Source organism: Impatiens glandulifera, chromosome 1, assembly GCF_907164915.1.
Source record: "Impatiens glandulifera chromosome 1, dImpGla2.1, whole genome shotgun sequence".
NCBI lineage: Eukaryota > Viridiplantae > Streptophyta > Magnoliopsida > Ericales > Balsaminaceae > Impatiens > Impatiens glandulifera.
In genome coordinates, this window is record NC_061862.1 from 4300407 (window position 1) to 4313837 (window position 13431).

The following is a 13431-nucleotide window of genomic DNA, read 5'->3' on the forward strand; positions in this document are numbered from 1 at the left end:
CATATTGATGTTAGGTTTCATTACATTCGGGATATTGTTGAAAAGGGCATTTTTAAGTTAGAGAAAATTCCCTCAGAATTTAATCCTGCTGATATGGGTACTAAGTGTTTACCTGCTGAAAAATTTATTTCATGTAAACGGATTTTAAACAAAAGTATAAAACAATTAATATCAAACAAACTCTATAAATTGTTAAATTGCAAGCTAATTTATATAATTTAAATAAAAATATAATAATTGTACACACTCAATTATACTCCCTAATTTATTTAAAATTATCCAAGCTAATAAATAATTTTGTTAAAATTCATATACTAATTCATTGCAAATAATTATTTTTGAAAAGATTTGTATCGATCGGATTCCAAAAATAATTAATTTTGGACTATATTCTAAATAAAACTCAAAGTATAAAAAACAATAAGTTGATAAATATGATGAATTTATCTATTATTAAATTTAATTTATTTATTTTGTAGGTATTTAGTAAAAAAACTGGATCGAAGTTAATCGGAAAATCATCGGCGACGAGCAACCGACAGAATCCTTCGACATCTTCAAGGCGGGTTGGTTAGAGGTATAGGGTGTAGTCAACGATGCGGTTGAGGGTACAACCAATGTTTAAGGGACTGGAACTCATGCATGGAACTCAAACTCAATCTCAAGATGCGGTCAAGGTTTGAGCCTAGATGCAATCGACGAAGGTAGGACTTGAGCCCAAGCGTAGATCCTGGACCCATGTGAACATAGGCGAGCAATCAACCCTTACATGGAGAAAGTAAGCATCCAGGCTTATGCAAGACGTGTCCCGAACGCATACGCGCGTTTTGAACAACTTATCCTCCTTTGAGTAGACTATGAGAAGCCCCCTCTAATTTTCTTTGATTATGGGGAGTTAATATCTTGGTCATTTATTGACCAAATCGAACCTAAAAAAAACACATGACCGGAAGACTTAGGATCACAATTATGACAGACAATTTGATAAAAGAGAGCCACACGTTTTATAACTTTCCTCGACACTCATTGTATGCCTAAAAAAGTTTAAAAATAAAAATAAAGGAGAGTCGCATCGTTTTGTAAGTGACCTACGAACAACCAAACGTAGGCAACACGCGAAGGGCACACCCTTTCCCTTTTCATCTTCAATTGCTCCATTCTCTTCTCGATGTTTCCTAGAAACTAATAACATAATTCCCTTTTGGAAAATTTCGATTTATGATTTATTAGAACAAATCGTCCAAAACAAAGTAACAAGCAACTCCTAAGAGACGGGGATCAAGAGGTCTTAGGGATTATAGCCTCCTAGTGACCAATACCTCTCAATCCGATGCTGCAACGAAAGATGAAAAAATGGTTATATCTGTCGTTGAGTCCCAAGCCCACGATATAGCCCCTATATAAACGACTACCCATGTGTGAATCGAGTGGAAAGAGAAGATTAAGGGAAATGTATTTTTTTCACAATCGACCATTTTTAGGTACACTTTAATCACTCATATACATTCTATTCTCCACATTTATCAATCTCATTCATATTCTCATTCTCTAATTGTTTTTTAGCCATCAATTAGTCATTTCAATATTTGAAAATATTTCATACCTACACAATTAGTATGTTAGGATCAAATTCCTAAGAAGTTTTTACTTTTTAAATTGAAACACATTAGTAGAACAATTTTTATAACCAATTAAATACTATTAATAACAACAAAATTATCCAACTCCTAACAATAATATTCTAAGATTTCATTTTTCTATTTTTTCACCTTGATCAAGATATTTCATTCCAATTTATGGAAGGAGATAATAAAGATAAATAGAGTAGATATGTTGATATTTTGAACATCCATAGTGACTAAAGTTCAAAACTCATCTCAACTCTCATTACCTTTTTAAATCACATGTAAATCTTTAATTAGACGATGTTTATGTCATTCAATCAAATGAGTTTTGATCGAATTTTTAAGAGAGGGAATTTGGAGGAGAGAACGAGAGAGGAATGACGTGGCATCACCTCATTGACTGAAAAAAGAAAAAAAAAAGTGTGTGGAGAGAGAAGAGAAAGATTTTTACAACCAATCAAATTGCGCCACATCATTCTCTTTTCTATTCTCTCTTTCAAATTCTCTCTAACCTTTCTCTAAAAATAATTATTATATTTACTCTAGAAATTTAATAACAAATTTGATTGAAGCATGAAATCTCTACAATGCAACTAATTATTTCACTCTATAAAAATGTAATTTAATAGTATAAACATTATAAAAAATAAATAAAAACAACTTACATTGGTATATAGAGCACACCTTTCTTTTTCAAGTCTGTTAATATTATTCGTTAACAAGGATAACGATTTAGTGTTCGACTAAAGGAGATTTCGGCCACATTGTCTACAATTTAGGATTTGACCAATAAAAGATTCTGCCAACAGAAATTTAAAGTTCAACTAGGAAAATATGAATTGGAGGATTTCACTTGGGGTCAAACTTGGGGTTGACCGGAAAAAGGTAAGCCAAAGGAAGAAATGGATTACTCATATGGATAAAGAGGTAAAAATTAGAAAGAAAAACATGGGAGGAGATTTATGGTGCAGGAAAGAGAGTTTACGACGATGAAGAAAAAAAGGATGAGGAATTTTTATTTTATTTTATTGTAGAATTATCTCTCAATATTCCTAGTCCAGGGGAGGCCCAATCATCAAAGTTGGCCTAACCCAAGGAATATTATAATTAATAAAGATGTATTCTAATTTAAGAATGGATATTCTAGTTAATGAAGGGCTATTCTTGATTAAGAAGTGATATCTTAAACTAGTGTAATTAATTTGTAATAGGAAGGCAAATCCTAAATTAGTACATCATAAGATCTATAAATACTTCAAATGTATTACATTGTAATGATCAAGTGCAAGCAATCAAATTATCTAAATTTTATCTCTCTTAAATTTCTACATGGTATCAGAGAAGGGTTTTCCATCTTAAAGTAACCTGTTCACAATTTTTCGTTGCCTCCTCCAATGGTAGAAATAGCCATTGGAGGAGAACTCAAATGATTATATTATCTCATATTTCTTAAGTATTTTTTATCTCTATTTTATCACCCACTATGTTAAACAAGTGGGACGTCATTTCAAAATTGCACTTTATATCTCGGCTGAATCTGTACATGTTAACGTCTCGACAGATTTCTTCCAACATTTCATCTGTCCAAAAATTATCATCTTTCACTTCAAAAGATCCAAGAGTCAAAACTCAGGTGTTAAATGCCAAGATCCGAGATCCAAGAGTCAAGAGCAAGTGCCAAATGCCAAGTGCCAAGAACAAAGTGCAAAGTGGAAAGTGGAAAGTGCAAAGTTCAAAGTTCCAAGTGAGCCAAGAGCCAAGTGCCGAGAGCCAAGTGCCAAGAGTAAGGAGGCAAGAACTCTTCCCAAGTAAAATTTGGGAGAACTATGTGGCAAGTTGGGTACTCTCAATATCCTTTACCCAACTTGAGGGGGAGTGTGGAATTATCTATCAATCTTCCTAGCCTAAGAGGAGGACCAATCACCTAAGTACGCCCAACCTAAGGAATATTCTAGTTAAATAAGATGTATTCTAATTTAAGAAGGGATATTCTAGTTAAGAAAAAGATATTCTTGATTAAAAAATGATATCTTAAATTAGTATAATTAATTTGTAATTGGAAGGAAATTTCTAAATTATTAGGTCATAAATCTTATAAATACTTTAAATGTGGGCCTGACACGTGTCAGAAGTTTATACGATTTGTTGTGTAAAATTGTCATTTTTCTACTTTGCAATTGCAACTGGCTGCCTAGACAATTGCAATTGGCTGCCTATATAAAAGATTGTATTTGATAAAACTAAAAATTAAGATCTAATTACTCAGTACTGAAATATAAGTACTGAATTACTTAAATATTTAAAAATAATAAATGAAATTATCAAATAAAAATATTTTAAATTTTAATACTAATATATAAGTTGATAATATTTTAAACTATTGTCTAAACCAATTACATTAATACTAATATTATTTAAGTTAATTAATAAATTCAATATATTCCATTATATAATAAGATAAATGTAATTTATATTAAATATTAAAACAAAATATCAAGATTTTTTTCAAACTCGCATATTAGACCATTGATTTGCAATTTGTTCATATAAATTAAACTATAAAAGCTTGAAATGATGGTCTTCAAGACTCCATCATTTTAGTCTACCGTTGTTGATTATTTTGAGTAATATTATCAACTTTAAATTGTTCAAAAAATAAGTCTCTCCTATATCTCTTTTTGATAAAATTATGTAACGCTACACAAGTAATAACAATATTTCTTTAGGTTTGAAAATTGTACGGCGCCATCTTATCCAATATTGGAAAACGAGCTTTTCTATTCGTCAATGTACGTTCAATGACATTTATTAATTTTGCATGTTCTTGATCAAATAATATTTCGTTTGAGTTTGACCACCTCGTTGAAAATTAGCGAGACAATAACGCACATTTCGTTAAGGCGACATAAATCATTGAGTATGAGTATATGCATCATCACATAAATAATATTCATCAACAATTTAAAATAAACATATATAAAGTTATTAATATTAATAAATAATTTTAAAATATAGAATAATAATTTACTTGGTTCTGGAAAGGGAAAATTTGATAATGGATTAAGCATTGTCTTAGTTAACACCTTAGAATCATGTGCCACTCCTTTCCATCCCGCCCAAATAAATATAAATATCATATTGAAATCACATATAGCAGCAATACATTTTGATAGCATTTCCCCTTTCCTCTTCCTCTATATCGAACTTGTTTATTTCTCAAAACAACGACATGCACTAAAGTTCATTCTAATGCACCTAATGCCCCTAAATAAATGTTAAAACAAATTATGAAATAAAAACTGAAAAAAATTATATATATATATATATATTAATATTTAAACATTACCTTAATTACTTCTCGAAGACATCGATATCTTGTACTTTGAGATATTATTTGGTTACTCGTAGTAGGAACAATAATTTCCTTAAAGAATTGTTTCATATCAATAAATACTTCATTAAAATTGAAATTAAGTGTTTATGTTGAATGACAAAATCTTCGTTTGACAAATCTTACTCGTAAATTATGACTTAAAGTAATTAAAAATGTTGCAATATTTTCTTCTACCGAAATATAACAACTATTTTTTAACTATCATTTTTCTCTAAAAATAGAGGAAATCTCTACAAAACCTTCTTTCTTCATCCTAAGTATTTCTTGACAATGAGTTGAATTTAGTTCAATAATTTCTTTTACATAATTAGCTTCATTAAGTAAAGAAACACTATCCGATCTTGAACCAGCTCACATTTTTCTCCTAAGAAGCATCCATCGTTCTCTGTTTTCTTTATAATCACAAAGAATTTCACCTGCACAATAAACATGTCATCAAGAACTTTGGACATTCTTCTAAGTTCGGTTGATCTGGATCTTTTAAATTCTTAAGTTTGGAGCATTCTTCTAATATTTTCATCTTTGTTTAACTTTCGTCGTTTATGTTTTGAAAGTTTGATATTAACGGGATATAAATGACTATTAGGTATCTCCATATCCAAATCAACATCAACGATTGTTGTGTTCTTTGGAGGACATGGTGGTGGTCTTTCATAGAAGGACCTCAAACGTCTTTCCAATAACTTAAATACCATTAAATAATGTCTTCATCTCATTTGCATATTGTAGTCCAGCATATCTGAATTGTTTTGCATCAGGATGAATTTATCATAATATAAATCAACATTTCATATAATGTCAATATATTTTTTTCCACTTTTAAATATGATAAACAATTAAAATTCTCATAACTCACCTTAATATATTCTTCTCACTCTTCAAAAATCCAGCAAACAGGATTTTTAATTAAATCATATCCATTTTCAATTTTAAAATTAATTATTTTATTCTAAATACAATTTTTTTTTCAAGTTATCTTATTCATTTTTTAATTGTTTTTTACTCAATATAAAAGTCTTTTTTTCTCTTTAATATTATTGCTAATTATATCAATGAATGTTTTTTAAAACTATTTCCATTTTTATTCATATCTTCTTCAATATAAGCATATAAATATAATTTTAAAAGTTTAGAATCTTTTTAATTTTTTTTTCTGCATATTATCAGCTATTTTATTTGTAATAATTACCTATCAACATTGATACAATATAAGTATATTTATGATTATATTTATAAAATAAATAAGTAAATAAATAAGTCTCTAATAAAGCCAAAAAAAATTACATCATATTTCTATCATAAAGTCCTCTAGACATTAGATTAAACTTATAGATCTTAAGAGACGAATTAGCTCACTTAATTAAGTCTACTTTGACGTGCAGTAAAGAAAATGGAAGAAAAGAAAGAAAATGAGAAGATGAGATTTTTCTTTTTAAAGCTTAGATTTATTTGATTTTGTTAAAAAAAAATTATTCAAAGTATTATACATACATGAAGGGGAATTTCGAATAATGAAGACAATTGGAAACTCGATCAAAGATGAAATATCCCCTATAAAATCATTACAAGGAAATGAATGTTCAAATAGTTATTGTTTGATGACTTTTTGTAATTCAATTGTTTGTTGTTCTGTTTGTTCTGTAATTCAGTTGTTTGAAACTCATTTGTTATTTTCAACTTATTTTCCCTCTTTTGGGAGTTTTTAGTGAAATGGCACTAAGCCGTTTTAAAAAAAAACATTTTCAATAGTTTACGTACCTAGTTAAGGAGAATCTTTATTATATTCAAGAGGGAGGCCATATAAACTTCTTTTTCTAAATACCCTCGTAGAAAAACATTATTAATGTCAACTTGGTGTAAATACTAATTTTTGGGAGCGGTTATTGTTAACAACATATAAAATATAGCTGGTTTAACAACAGGGGAAAAACTTTCAACAAAATGATTAGAATTATGTTATCAAATATTTTAATCAAGATTTTTATCAACAACATTAATATCAACTTCAGTACAAGCAAGATCATAGAAATTTGAATCATCATCAATGTATAAGAATGAAGATAAAAAATTGTCCTCTGTTTCACACACTAATGTGAGGAAAAGAAACACATATGCTCATGGAAAATAATATCTCTACTAATATTTATTTCTCCAGAAGCAAGATCATATATTTTATATCCCTTTTGTCCACTATTATATCACAAAAAAAAATACATACTCACGAGAATTTCTCAAATATCTAAGTAATCGTACAATGACTTTCCAATATTTATTACTTGGATTACTCGTGTATCTAATTAATTTTCTTACTATATAGGCTATGTTTGGTCTTGTACAACTCATTAAGTACATTAGACTCCAAATTATTCGAGAATATTCTAATTGGGAAACACTCTCTCCCCGATTTTTAGATAGATGTTGACTCAATCTATCAGAGTCTTAGACAATGTAGAATCATCCTTGTTAAAATTTTCAAGAATCTTATCCACATAATGTGATTGACTTAGAACTATCACTTCCGATGTTCTAATCACTTTGATTCTAAAAATCACATAAGCCAATCTCATATCTTTCATGTCAAATTTTGAATTTTAACATATCTTTAGTGGATTTAACCATTTTATCATTACTTCTAATGATTAGTATGTCATCCACATAAAGATATAAAACGTCGTAACTATTTTTTGTGTCCTTAATATAAATACATTTGTCACATTCATTCATCTTACAGCGCTGTAAACACTATGAAGTATTAGTGCTTTAGAGACTCTAATTTGTTGCCTTACAAGAAGACGTCAAACGGATTAAAAACAATAATGTGATGCAAGCAGATTGATAAACCAAAATAAAAGATGTTGCAAAATTGAAAGGCTCGATTAGAGATATTAGTTATGAACTAATCAAAATAAGAGATGTTCCATTGTCTAGATGCTTGTTTAAGACCATATAAACATTTTAACAATTTACATATCTAGTTGAGGAGAGAATCTGTATTTTAACCAAAAAAAAAAGGGACCATATAAACTTCTTTTCCAAATACCCATGTAGAAAAACATTAATAATGTCAATTTGGTGTAAATAACCATTTTTGGCAACAATTAATGTTAACAACAGCATACTGACTATAGCAGGTTTAACAACAGGGAAAAAAGTTTCATTATAATCAAAAAAAAAAAAAAAAAAAACATTAGTCACTAATTTTACCTGCTTGTTAATTGTTCCATCAGAATTTAACTTCAGCATATAGACCCACTTAAATTCAATAGCTTTTTTTATCTTCTAATAATTCAGTCAATACCCAGGTTTGGTTTCTTTTTAGAGCATCTAACTCTTCTTTTATTGCATCAACTCGTTCCTAGCTTTTATTGACTTGATCATATGTGTTTGGTTCTTATAAAATATAAACATATGTCAAAAACACATATACGAGTAATCTAACCATGAAGAAGTGTAGTATGTATAGATTTGTGGTGTATGGTATGAGGTCAAAACAGTAGGTTTAGAATAGTTTACTGATTTTCTTAGTTTCTAATGATTATAACCAGGTTTAACTACTGAATCATAGTTATTCATATAAACTTGATAACCATGCATCGATTTATGTTTGAATCATAGTCATTCAAATTGGAGACACTATTTGTAGATGATGCATTTATGTTTGAATCATAGTCATTCAAATTGGAGACACTATTTGTAGATGTGAATGTCGACTTTCAACAAAAGAATTAAAATTAGGTGATCGAAATATATTTATCAAGATTTTCAACAACAACATTAATATCAAATTCAGTAGAAGCGATAATAAAAATTGGAATCATCATCAATGTATAAGAATGGAGTCAAATAATTGTCATCTATTTCACACAATATTATGAGGAAAGGAAACACAAATGCTCATGGAAAATAATATCTCTACTAATAATTTTTTTCCAGAATCAAAATCATATGTTTTATATCCCTTTTGTTCATCATTATATTGTAAAAGGATGCATTAAGAGCAAGTGCCAAGTGCCAAGTGCCAAGAGCCAAGTATAAAGTGCAAAGTGCAAAGTGTAAAGTGCAAAGTGCAAAGTGCAAAGTGAAAAGTGAAAAAAGTGCAAAGTGCAAAGTGAGCCAAGTGCCAAGAGCCAAGAGCCAAGAGCCAAGAGTCAAGAACTTTTCCCAAGTAGAATTTCGAAGAACTATGTGGCAAGTTGGGTACTCTCAATATCCTTTACCCAACTTGAGGGGAGTGTAGAATTATCTATCAATCTTCCTAGCCGAAGGGGATGACCAATCGCCTAAGTAGGCCCAACCTAAGTAATATTCTAGTTAAGGAAGATGTATTCTAATTTAATAAGGGATATTCTAGTTAAGAAAAGGATATTCTTGGTTAAAAAATGATATCTTAAATTAGTATAATTAATTTGTAATTGGAATGCAAATCCTAAATTAGTAGGTCATAAATCTTATAAATACTTTAAATGTGGACATGACACGTGTCAGAAATTTTATTATCTTTTCATACACTAAGTTTGACAAGGTTATATCGTGTAAAATTTTCATTCTTCTACTTTGCAATTGGCTGCCTAGAAAATTGCAATTTGCTGCCTAGACCAATAAATATATATATATATATATATTTATATATATATATATATATATATTTATATATAAATAAAAGATTGTATTTTGATAAAACTAAAAATTAAGATCTAATTACTGAAATATCAGTACTGAGTTATTTCAATATTTAAAAATAATAAATGAAATTATCAAATAAAAATATTTTAAATTTAAGTATTAATATATAAGTTGATAATATTTTAAACTAATGTCTAAACCAATTACATTAATACTAATATTATTTATGTTAATTAATAAATTCAATATATTTCATTATATAACTAAATAAATGTAATTTATATTAAATATTAAAATAAAATATCAAGATTTTTTTTTAAACTCGCATATTAGACAATTGATTTGCAATTTGTTCATATAAATTAAACTATAAAAGTTTGATATGTGGTCTTGAAGACTCCATCATTTTATTCCACCGTTGTTGATTATTTTGAGTAATATTATCAACTTTAAATTGTTCAAAAAATAAGTCTCTCCTATATCTCTTTTCGATAAAATTATGTAACGCTGCACAAGTAATTACAATATTTCTTTAGGTTTGAAAATTGTACGGCGCCATCTTATCCAATATTGGAAAACGAGTTTTTCAATACGCCAATGTACATTCAATGATATTTCTTAATTTTGCATGTTCTTGATCAAATAATACTTCGTTCAAGTTTGACCACCTCGTTGAAAATCAGCGAGACAATAACGCACATTTCGTTCAGGCGACATAAATCATTGAGTATGAGTATATGCAACATCACATAAATAATATTCATTAACAATTTAAAATAAACATATATAAAGTTATTAATATAAATAAATAATTTTAAAATATAGAATAATAATTTACTTGGTTCTAGAAAGGGAAAATTTGACAATGGATTAAGCATTGTCTTAGTTAACACCTTAGAATCATGTGCCACTCCCTCCCATCCCGTCCAAATAAATATAAATATCATATCAAAATCACATATAGCAGCAATACATTTTGATAGCATTTCCCCTTTCCTCTTCCTCTATATCGAACTTGTTCATTTCTCAAAACAACGACATGCAATAAAGTTTCATCTAATGCACCTAGTGCCCCTAAATAAATGTTAAATCAAATTATGAAATAAAAACTGAAAAAAATATATATATATATATATATATATATATATATATATTAATATTTAAACATTACCTTAAATACTTCTCGAAGAATATCGTTAAAAAAGAATGGAAAGAATATTGTCAAAACTTACTTTAGGTTGTTTTTCTCAAAACTAATATGATAAAACTATAATATTGTCCGCGTGGATAGAAACACAAAGTTAAAAAAGAATGGGAAGAATATCGATTAGTTTTATAGTGTAGAATAATATTCGGTTTGAAATTATAAAATTTAAGTGTTTAAGAAAATTCATTTATATATATATATATATTCTCCTTTCATATTATAGATTTTCAACTAATTTAATAAAAAATAAATATTAAAGTTAGTTTCAATCTGAATTAATTAAATGTACGCAATTTAGATTAAACCAATTTATAAGTTGCTAATATTATGTTTTTTTGAAATTATTTAGCTATTCCCAGGAATTAGAGTATGAAGTATTAATTATTAATTAATTGTTGGGTTCTAATTAAATATTTGACAATATAAGTTTTATAATTTATTTTAAAATAACTTTACATACACCACCTATAAACCACTAGAGTTTTCAAATTAATTGAATATGTATTAATAAGAAATTAATATGTATTTTTATAAATTTCATTATAATAGAACAAATTATAAATGCATAAAATATATTTTAAAAATAAATTGGACTTTAATTAAATAAACTTAATGATTTAATAATCGAATAATTATAGGAAAAATATATATATATATATATATATATATATATATATATATATATATATATATATATATATATATATATATATATATATATATATATATATATATATATATATATATATAAATACAGAGTCCTCTGCATATTCCCAAGTGCAAAAGAAAATAAAATAATTTTAATTGCATACCCTCCCCTCCATAAATAGCTTTCATGTCCATCACATTCCTCAAAGTGGACAAATATGACTTTTTGACCACCCGCTTCCCATTCCCAAGTTCTAAACCATCCTTAACTATATGTATAAATTTTTATAGTTTTTGATTTATTGTTATTTGGAATCACTTTGAAACTTGTTTGGTTTTGAAATTATTATTATTATTATTAATATGTATTTTATATAAGAGTTTAATATAATTATATAAATATATAAAATATAATTTTAAAATAAATTTATTGAATTAATCTGACTTTAAATAAAGTTAATGAATAACGGTCGGTCACACGCGTTTCAAATTAAAAGTATAAATACAGTAGTCCGCCCATCTCTCTTGTCGGATGAAGAGGAGATCTGCTCCAGGTTTACGCTAGTTGGAGGAAAAGCGAGGGATGAAGAGGAGATCCACTCCACCCCACCGTTTCTACGCGTCTTCTCTTCTCTTCTCTTCTCGGATGAAGAGGAGATCTGCGCCAGGTTTACGCTACGCTAGTTGGAGGAAAAGCGAGGGATGATCGGATCATCCATCCACCCCACCGTTTCTACGCGTCTCTCTTCTCTTCTCTTCTCGGTCGGCCTACCGGAGGAGCTCTCTCTGCGCCAGATTTACGCAGTTGAGAGGAAAAGTGACCGGAGAGTGAAATCCACCCGACCGTTCCTTCTTTCTAGATTATCCTCTGGTCAGTCAGTCTTTTCATTTCATTTCTTCTAGATTATTCCATCCTAATTAATGGCTTAAGACAAACCCTAATTTCCCAACTTTCTTTCTTGGTTTGATCTATGTATTCGTCAATAATTATGTTTCTTTAGTTGATGAGATTCGATAATGACCTGATTCTTCTTGATGAAACGCTAATCTGGGTTAGTAACCCCTGTCTCTACTCCATTAAATAATATGTAGTAACCCCATATGTCATCTTAGCCCTCCCGAATTAGTTCTACCAACTCTTGTACTAACCCAATAAATTCGTCATGGGCCGCTCTCGATTTCTCCGTCGTTTACATGAAATGAATTTCCTTGATCTTGGTTTGGTTAGATTTATTCTGACGACTCTGTCTGTACTGGGAATATTGGGGGAGGATCTTATGATATACCGATGTCTTTTTTCTATATCGGCAGAACAGGCCAATCCCCCACTGGATTCGTCTCCGCACTGACAACACAATCAGGTATCCATAAACTATGTCGATCATCCTTATGAATTTGACTAATCCATAATCTGATGATTTACAGGTACAATGCCAAGCGCAGACACTGGCGCCGAACTAAGCTAGGGTTTTGAGAATCTTTCAAGTTACTTTATTTTAGGTATTTTGCCTTGTGTCATTTTTGAGATTATGATGAAACTTCTTTTCTTGTTATTTTCTTTTGCAAGATACGATTCTCTGAACTACTGATGTTATTCCGTTTGAATCGAAATGTTTGATTTTCAATTTGATTATCTCATTTGGCTGTGTTTTGAATCATCAAAGTCTATTTTGTTAAACAATATATTTCAATTGGCAACATAATATCCTGTTATAGTTCTTGAATTGAATCTGTAATCATTTGAAATTGTTATCCCCATAGCCAATGAAATACATGCTAATTTGAAAACAAATTGTTTATTCATGAGACAATTTGATTAGGGTACAAGGGAAATGATTTTAAACAAGAATTTCAGAATTTCTTTTGCTGAATCATTGAATAATATCCTAATTATTCAATTCAATGTAGTCATGAATTATCACATATTTTAATTT

General features: G+C 28.8%; 1 long non-coding RNA gene across 1 annotated transcript; it reads left to right on the forward strand.

The window, feature by feature from the left end:
- The first annotated feature begins 12758 nt into the window (after positions 1-12758).
- On the forward strand, positions 12759-13144 carry LOC124922111. The gene is made up of 2 exons (XR_007097761.1): positions 12759-12858; positions 12923-13144. It is a non-coding gene; the product is annotated as an uncharacterized LOC124922111 (long non-coding RNA).
- The last annotated feature ends 287 nt before the right edge of the window (positions 13145-13431 follow it).